This window comes from Pinus tabuliformis, chromosome 3_1 (assembly GCF_031772625.1).
Source record: "Pinus tabuliformis cultivar Carrire ecotype Pingquan chromosome 3_1, CPIR1, whole genome shotgun sequence".
In the NCBI taxonomy this organism is placed as follows: Eukaryota; Viridiplantae; Streptophyta; class Pinopsida; order Pinales; family Pinaceae; genus Pinus; species Pinus tabuliformis.
In genome coordinates, this window is record NC_142301.1 from 494,812,898 (window position 1) to 494,823,231 (window position 10,334).

At 38.1% G+C, this 10,334-nt stretch overlaps 1 pseudogene; it reads right to left on the minus strand.

Moving 5' to 3' along the window:
• Positions 1 to 9,019: 9,019 nt before the first annotated feature.
• LOC149187966 (NAD(H) kinase 1 pseudogene) lies at positions 9,020 to 9,901 on the minus strand (annotated as a pseudogene).
• Positions 9,902 to 10,334: the final 433 nt, after the last annotated feature.

Below are 10,334 nucleotides of genomic sequence, written 5' to 3' on the forward strand. Positions count from 1 at the left end.
CAATTAAGCATATTAACATTTGAGGTACAACACATTCCGAGGTTGTGACAATGGAATTCCATCATAATCCACCAAATCGTAGGCACCTTTTGCCAAAACACGCTTAACAATACAAGGACCCATCCAAAGCGGTTCAAATTTTCCTGCTCTTAGTTTATTAGATTCCTGATCGTAAAGCAAGACCAGGGCTCCTTCTGAGAAAACGCGAGGCTTGAAATTTTTGTCATATTGCACCTTGATTCATTTCTTATGCGCTTAATTAGCCAATGTGGCTTCAAGACGGGTTTCATCCAGATGGATAAGTTCCAAGAAACGTGCTTCTCCTCCAGAAGTGGTAGGTAACAGGTCAATCACGAGTTTGAGAGATGAAATTTCGCATTGTATTGGAAAGATTGCCTCCAGAGCATACACCAATTGATAGGGTTTGAATCCAGTTTCATTTCTCACCGAGGTTTGATATGCCCACAAGGTAGAGTACAGGATTAAATGTCAGTTTCGTTTATGAACCCCTATCATTCTTTGCAGTATTCGCTTCATGACTTTGTTGATGGCCTTAACTTGTCCATTTGCTTGCGGATAATAAGGAGTAGAACTATCATGTGAAAGTCCTAACTTGGTAGTTAACTTAGCCATCATGTGATTGCAAGATGCGACCCATGATATGTAACTATAGCTTGTGGTACACCAAACCAGGCAACCACGTGGTTGAAAAAGAAAAGAGCAACTGTCTCGCCGCTGTTGTTTAATGTTGGCATCGCCTCAGACCATTTCGTGAAATAGTCAACGACGACTATATTGTACCCATGCCCCCCATCCGAGGTGGGGTCACATGTCATGAATTCAATGACCCATTTGGCGAATGGTCCAACAAGGATGACATGATGCAATGGTGCAGGTGGTAATCTAGATTTACGGTCATAGATCTGGCATGCATGAAAACTTCTGATAGCAATCTTTAAATATGGAAGGCCAGAAGTAACCAACACAGAGAATTCTCTGCGCTGTAGCATAACCAGATAAGTGCCCACCACAAGCACTTGAATGGAAATCATTCAAAACTTTCTCGGCTTCCTCATGAGTGAGGCACCTTCGTAAAATCGTATCGATACCACGATGATAAAGAGTGTCGCCAATGATCAGATAATCTTTGGCTTGGTATCAGATACATCATTGTTGCGAGTGAGAGGTATCAGGCCGAAAAGTTTGGGTCTGGAGATAAATCATTATATCTCCATACCACACGTCAGATGATGAAATCTAGAACAGAGACATAAGAATTGATGGTTCTGATTTTGAATCAATGGTATTCGAGGGAAGGTCGCAAAGAAGCTCGACGAAGACTAGAAATTTATTTGATTTGAATTTGATGAATTGCAAATCAAACTCCTGCAAATTGATGATCCATTTTGAGTATTTTCCCCCCAGCAATTGACGTGACAAAATATATGTCATAGGGTTGCAATCTGAAATGACAGTGGTGTTTCAGTGCAAGATGTAGTGGTGAAATCTTTGTACAACTTGAACAACATCCAAAGCTAACTTTTAGACATACGAGTACTTAAAATTCTGTGTCATTGAGATTGCGGCTCAAATAATATATCATATGTTCAATCCCATCTTCTTCTTGAACTAAAACCATTCCAATGGTTGTATCTGCAGCGGCGAGATACAGGAAGTAGTCGTTTTGATAATTTGGGGAATACATTAATGAGGCTCTAATCAAGGTATCTTTAAGAGCATCAAAAGAAGCTTGTGAAACCTGGTCCCAATGGAAGGGTATCCCCTTTTTCAATAAACGAGTAAATCCTTCAGCCATTTCAGCATAATTGGGAATGAACCTCCTCAAAAAGTTAGCCTTCCTTTGGAGTCTATGTAACTGTAGTAGATTTGAAGGTGGAGGCAAATCAAGAATTGCCTGAACCTTACGTGGATCAAGTCAAATTCCCTCCTTAGACACTACGAATCCAAGCAAACGACCAAAAACAACGCAAAACACACATTTGTGTGGATTGAGTCGTATTTTGTAGTGTCGGCATCGTAAAAATATAGCTCTCAAATGTTGCGGGTGATCAATCCGCTTTCATGAATGAGCAGGTAAATCGTCAAGGTATGGTTGAACAATATGTTTGATGTCATGGAAGGCATAATTCATTTCCCTCTGAAATGTTTCCCCTGCGTTCTTCAAACCAAATGGGAGTTTCCTATAAGTGAATGTGCCCCATGGACAAATAAAAGCAGTTTTAGATTGGTCCTTTGGGCGGATATTGATCTGATTATAGCTGGAAAAACCATCCATGAATGAGAATATTTCGCATCCGACACATTCATCAATAATTTGGTCGATAAAGGGAGTAGGATAATTGTCTTTTGGATAAGCCTAATTAACATCCCTATAATCGACGCACACTCGTATTGTCCCTTGTTTCTTCATGACATGAACAATATTGGAAACCCAATCAGTAAGAGGAATAGGGTAAATGAAACCAGCATGCAAAAGTTTTTCAACTTCTATTTTAATAGCAACAACCTTCTTTGGATGAATAGGACGGAGGTGCTGTCGCAATGGTTTGACACCAGGATACATTTTGATTTCATGTTCAACTATACTAGAGTCAATTCTTGGGATCTTCTCATATGACCATGCAAATATATCTCGAAATTCACGAAATAGAGCATAGTAAATATCAAGTTTTGATGGAGAACAAGATTTGCCATCATGAATGTTTTCTACAATGTTAGGTTTGGTCGAAATATTGATAGAAATAGTTTCTTCGATATTTGACAGGGTTCGCTCGGAATCTACCGTATCTATGAACACATAATTCAAAAGGAAATCGACAACTGAAGGGTGATTAAGTTCGTTTGAATAATATTCTCTATGATCTGGAAGATGGGAACGATGATGATAATCTTCCCATGGTTCTCTTTCCATCATAATTGATTGGATGATTCCTTCATTAGTGGAAAATATACGTGAAAAAGGATCGGAGGAAGTATCGTATTCTAAAGAACGATCTACCCATACAATTGACGAAAATAGATTTGGATTCGACGCATAAGCCTGAAAGATTGATTGCTATGCTAGCTCAATAGGGCTTATCGACATGATTTCATTACTACTATCAACTTCAAAACTATTGGTAATCTTCCTTAAGTCAAATGAAGTGGAAGATATCATGTTGCAAGTCTCAACTTTTGCCAAATTTGATGGTGGAGGTAGTGGAAAAGTACCCATTAGGGAAGAATGTTTAAAGAGACCTAAACCAATGTTTTGAAGAGATAACGGGGGTCCGTGTGCCAACGAAATTCTTCCAGTAGCCTATCCATGTGCCAACGAACGGTAACTGTCTATTGAGGTCAGATTGAGCATATCTAGGGTAAGATGGGATTGGCTGGGTAATAGGCCTTTGCATACCAACATAAGGCATTTGTTGCTGGTAACCTTGATAAGGGTAAGTTTGTTGAGAAAATCCGGCATAAGGTTGTTGTTGAGCACCGGGATACATTTGCTGTTGTCCAATCCCAACATAGGTTTGCTGACCAGGACCTGGATAAACTTGTTGCTGACCAAACCCAACATAAGCTTGCTGACCAAGTCCATGTTGATGTTGGTATTGATGGAATTGTTGCTATTGATATTGGGGCTACCAAGGCTGTTGAATCAACTGCTGTTGTTGTACGATTGTTGTTGCCCTTCAATGTAAGGTTGACCAGGTTGTGAATACACTAAACCAGTGTAAGTCTGAGTCATTCCAGTAAAAGGTAAACTAGCCTGAAGTTTTTGGACTCCAAACACAAGTGGTTGTTGTAAAACCACCTAAGAAGGCTGGATCTGTATGCCTAAAACTTGGGGGTCTGAGGTTGAAGGGCCAACTTGCACAGGTTGAGATACAACAATCTGAGCTTGTGACTATGATACAACTATAACAATAGGTGTTGTGGGTATGGATGAGATAGATTGCATAGGTTGTGATGGATACACAAGCCTAGGTTGAACGGGCATGGTTGGCTGCCACTGACAGACAATCATTCCAGGCTGACCTAAAGACAACAACATACCGACATATGATTGCCCCCCAGAAAATGGAGGATAAGGAGAATATGCATATTGTTCTCTGTATGGGGGTAGTCTAGTGTTGAGCAGATACATAGGACAGTAACCAGATGAACCAAATTGATATGAACTTGATGGGTCCAGCTGTTCAGTACCCCTAAATGAGGAACCATATAAAATTCCAGTAGAGGACATTGGTGAAGACTAAGGGCTAGAAGCAACACCTGAGTGGGTTCCCGATAAAGATTGGTAACCCAATGGGATGGAAATAACACCATACAAGTGTGACTCGGGTGTCGTAGTAAACATCGAAGAGGTTGCGACAGAATATTCTACCGTAGCTGTAACATATGGTACGGCTTGAGATGTTGACTCTGCCATAGTAAAATGTCCAAATAAGTTTCCTAATGAATCAACAGGTGTCTAAAAGTAATCAAGATCAAAAGGAGCAATGAAATGAGGAGTATAAGGATACAGATGCAGTCCTGTTCCAAAATGGAATGGAGTTCTGGGTGATTCTACCTCAAGTTCCTCTTCTATCTAAATCAAACTAGGTGGAAGAATTTCATCGTATGGTCCATAATAGATTTCTGGTATTTGTTGTTGAGGTAAGGAGGAAGTCTCGATAGTTACGGATGTTTGAGGATGTACTGGTCGATCTTCTTCCAATAAAGTAACAATTTCTGATTGTTCAACCTCAAGATCCAAATGTTGTGGTAAAAGAACAAGTTCAGGTTGGGCTTCATGAACAACTTCCGGTTCAGAAGTAACTTCTGATTGAACAATGTTGGGTTTAGGATCTAGTTCTGGTTGAACAGATTCTGGCCCAGAAGTAATTTCTTGTTGAACAACTTCGGATTGAAAATCAACTTGTGGTTGAACAACTTGGGTTACCGTTTCACTAGATTCAGTTCTAGTTTACTCAGGTAATTGTGGAGATTCCACTTCAGTAACAGATGTGCCATTAACCATAGGAGTAACTGGGGTCACAATACTTACCGATATAGGTGTTTCTGGTAATTCAGATGAAGAATCAGAGGCTTGTGAAGTACTGGATCCAGTCAAGCGAGACCGTTTCGAACGGATAGGTGTAGCTTCGGCTGGTAAAGGCAGTTTACTCGCCGCTCTCCATGAACGACGAGGTAGGGGTTGATTTTCCTCCACAATTGCTGATTAATTTATTACAAAAAAGATATATAAAAAAGGGGTAAGCTAGGCAAAAAGGTTTACCAAGCAACTGCGAACTACAAAATACCTCTTGGCGAACCAAGAAGTATGGGCAAGCAATCTCCTCGAACGTTGTGTTCAGTGTATGATAGTGTACAAGGCAGCCCACTCGGTTACCTAAGGATGGATAGAAACCTAGTGTTGTCCTCCCTTATATACCCAAAAGTATGTGAAGGCCCAATCTGTATTACGCTGTCTAATGCGAAACCGCACAATGAGAGCATTCCCATATAATTTATGCACTGTAACACCGACCTATATACAAGAAGGTACATGGATGAGCTACGATATACTCATGTACATGGAATGAGATATCACACTCGGAATGTATCACAGACAAATTAGCAACAACTGCTATGTTTTACGATGCCGGAACATGTCTCTAGCCTAGAACCTCTAAATGTTTTGCGTTAGATGACAATGCTCCATTAGGTTAATTGATGTTAATTTTAAGTTGATCTTGATTAAGAATTTTCCTTTCAAGGTTCACCATGTGATGTATTTTCAATTCCTAGAATGCAACTAATATGATAAGCATCCTTTTCATTCAATTTCGACAATGAAAACCTTAGCTAGTAGGGATAGAGCAATCAGATTCTTTTCATCAAAGAGCAAAGAGCACAATCTAATGAAATTTCCCTAAACTATTCCTATGAGCACACACAAACTCTTTTAATGCACAATGCAAGTTTTTCTTTTCAGTTTACTTAATGTTATGATGAAAAAAAGGAAAGTAATGCACATACAATCAATCAATATTTTTCAAGGGTGAAGACTTTACGACAGTTCCGTTTTGAAAGAGAAGAAGACTTTTACGACACTTTCTCTTGAACAAATATTAGTCGACTATAAACTAACTTTGACAATGAATTGATAGTGATAAAGAAATCGTTTAAGAAACACTAAACAATCAAAGACAAAGTAGGGCTGGCAAAGGAATACAAATTGATTTCAGAGACATAAGCATCATTGACCTTTCAGCAAGTAGAAACATATGGAAATTTTGCAAAAAATCAACTCAAAGGAGGGATTTTTGTCCTAAGGAGGATCAACGCAACCCTGAATAGGAGACAGTGCACTTCAGAGCACTGTCCTCAAGCCAGGGGTGCTCTACAGTGCTTTGCCTCTAGACCAAGCCTGCACTGTTCCTAGAGAGGCCATCCTAGGGGCTTACAAGCACAATTTTGACCAAACAAACACTTCAAAAGGATGAAAGAAGATCAATGGAAGCAAGTAATGTCTACTAGAGTGTGTACTAGGATGAAGGTAAACTACCTGGAACGATGATTCTTCCCTAATTTGTCCCTAGTATGGTCGCTAATTTGTTATGAGGAATTTGGTATCTATGGATAAATACTAATTCCCTAGGTAGGTAGCTACAACTAGAAAAACAGATTTAAAGCGATAATCCTTTTTCTATAAATGTTAAATAAGACAAAGGGATTTAAAGGACCTACTTGTTCTTTCGCTTTCCTTTTGTCTCCTCTGTTTAATTCCCTTCGCTCCTTCTCGAACTTAACTCGCTCAAAAAGTACCTGCAAGCATAAACAGAAGACAGAGAACCAATCAAAGCAAGAGATCTATCGAATACAAGTAAATGGAATCATATACATTCACACATATAAACATCATATATCAAGAAAATCTTATGGAAAAAGGTGTAAAAAACTTTATTAAGTAGAAGGAAGAATTACAACCATGAAGTCTGATCCATTGTCACTCTTCCAGCTTGGGTTCCAACCAACATCACATCAATAGCACAACACTCTGATAGCATAACACTACTCACTTACAATCTCAATTCTCACTTCAACAATATCTCCTTACAAATTCTCAAAGTCCAGCCCCTGATCACTTAGATGAGTGCTCAATTTATAGGCAAATGGAGGAGGTTTTGTCATAAATGAGGGTATTGAATGGCCTTCCAAACTTAGAGTTAGTTTCCATGGAGGAAGGAATGAGAGGATAGGAGATTACTTAACTCATTCCCTATCCAATTTCAAGCTCATAGGAGATGATAAGTGTGGGAATATTCTAGATGGCTCTAGAAGATAAGAATATTCCCAGAACCCTATGTGAATTTTGCTCAATCTCGCCCAGCGCAGGTCAAAGTGGGCCTAGGTGCTCTGCAGAGCACCCTGACATGGGCCTACTTGCACTGAAGTGCACTTGCCCCTGTCCAAGGCTGCACTGGTCCCTTAAGGAGAAAATTTTGGAGGGTTTCAGGCCAAAGAACTCTCAGGGAAGGATGCATTCAAAGAGGTGACTTGTCTAGGGCATGTAGCAACTGAATTAGGGTTTGATGAGCCCTAATGGTACTGATCTGAACGATGGGTGTGATGTGCCCAAATGGATCTGTAATAACAATCCATTAATATGACATTATAGAATATTTTAATTTAGGCTACAAAGAAGAAATAATGATTAAATTGGTCCATTCAACGTCTAACACACATATTTGGCTTCTCTCCTTGGAGCTTGATGAATGTTTTAGGCATATTGTGTGTTTACACTACCAATTGCAAACACGAGGGGTTTCCTTTCAAGTACCTAGGGAAGAATATTTTGTTGGAACAATTTATGAATGCACATGATGCATAATTGATTGTAGAATAGGAAATGTCCGCTGCCACAAATCGTTATGCAAAGAACCAGACCTTTAATTGTGCTAATGCATACGTGTATAAATCAAAACACCTTTAGAGAATACTTGTAGAGAAATTTGATTTGGAACCATTATCATATGGAGGTGAAGAGTTCAGTTTGGTTGAGGCAATGAAAGGCAAAGGTTCGGTCTCGGATGCAATTGTAAATGAAAAAAATCTCTTGGATTGAGCATTTGGGAAAGAAGTTCCACATGCCTCTATTTTGAGTAGATTGTTTGATTGTATTACATTTAACATTAAAATTTATTTTTCACTCAAATTGGGCTATAGTTAGATTACATAACATATCACTTCTTTATTCATCTATTCTCTTCTTCCGTATGTGCTATCGACTTGCGGCGTTTCCTTTGCAACACCTAGTGCAAATGCTAGTTAAATAAAATACATATATATTATTATTTTTTTAGCTACGTTTCTCTACATCACTGCATGTATGATCCATTTCCCGATGAACATAAGGAAAAACACTAATGCATCAGGCTTGCTTTCGACACTCTGTGGAAAAAGCATTAGAGTCTAATGTAAACTAAAAATTCTATGTTATTTGTTTCATGAGCTTGATGATGAGGGAGTCGTCAACATATATGTCATGTAAATTTCAATGTTTTCGACCTTGTCTTCCAAAAACTTTATGTCAAAACCCACATAATCGACATGACTTTATGTCAAAGCCCAGGGTTTATGCATTTGTCAAGAGCTCTTTCGTAACTTGGGCAAGTTTAAGAACGAATGATTCAAATTAAAAAAATGCTCATTTTATTGCTGGTTTCTTAGCGAGATATAATTTCTTTGTCTTTGGCTAAATTGCATAACTTCTTCTTGATGGATTTGGCTTTTATTAAGGCTAAGATATGGAACATGAGAGAAGTGATATCTTTCAAATTTTATGAAATGATTGTTTATTGAGCCGAGAGGCTCATTTTACAACCCAATATGATGTGTAACCATGTCCATCCGTCAAAATTTTAAAAAAATATATAAATAAAATAAAAATTAGATAACTACACAACAAATTTAAATAATGTATGCTCATAAAAAAATATGCAAGTGAAGATATTAGATCCCTCTAGGCTCATGTTAAATCCGTATTTAAGATAGATCTATGCTGATTTCTTAGATTCCAATGTAAGCCTTCTCACACTACTTAAAAAATCATGGACTGAATCCACCTCGCATGTAGTGGGTACAGGGAAAGGAGCCATGCTACATAGTAGCACATCACCTATGCTGAGTTGTTTACGATCCTTTCTATTAAAAGAAGCTCATGCATTCCTTCTACTGTTATAAGGGACTTGCACACAAAGAACAACATATTTAGGTAAGCTGAGAGGCATAAATGACAATGAATGGGGACAAATCAGAGTTAAAAGGATTCTGAGTAGCTCGGGGTGAACCATGGAGCCTCCTGCCACCAATGAGCAAGTTGTACTTCCTAATGTTGTTGACAAAATTAAACCATCTACTTGGACACAACTTTTACAAAAGAAATTATCACAGTAACACTCCAAATTTGTAAGAAAGGATGACATTCCACAATTAATAGCAACATCATTCAACGCTAATATAGGTTCTTCTATAGGTCTATCATCCTTTGATTCATCTTGGATAATTTGACAGAGTAAACGATGACATAGTGTGATGCTAAAAGGACCTACCATAACCTTTTGTAGGCATTCCTTGAACAATTCACTTTGGAAGGGTGTCATAAAACCTAGTGACTCTAGAGAAAAAGGCACATCAAGTGGAACATGCCCCTTAAACATTGATGCTTCCCAATTAACAATTTCATATCCACAATGCATTATAACAAGGTATGTATTTGTGTGTAGATGTAAAACTTCATCTTTTCCCAAGTTCACACAAAATTGAAATATTGACTTTCTTCAAGTTCTTCCTTCACCCGAATCTCCACAAATATATTTACTTTCTTCTTTTCTTTAAGCCACGTGACCATATATTTGCATGTTTCTAAAACTGAAGTGGAGTTGGATTTTTTTAAGATAACCATTATAGATCCATTTTAAATACAAATCTAATATGAGACGAGAGGGATCCAATTTCTTCACGTGCAAATTTTTTTATGAGTGGAGATTATTTAAATATTTTGTATAGTTTTTTTTTTTTTATAGATTTTTTTAGATTTAAATGAGCAAAATTTCAACTTTGATGATGGATGGACAAGCTTACACATCATATTGGGCTGTAAAATAAGCCTCTCGGCTCAATAATCATAAATTGTGAAAGTGAATCCTACTCTGAAGTTATCTGCTTACTGTTGTGAATTGTCATGGTAATGTTGCCACTTTCAAACGAGACCATGACTTTCTAGTCTGTGGCTTTTTATTGGTTCCCAAATCAAATTTGGATGGTTGCCTCTGAAAAACCTC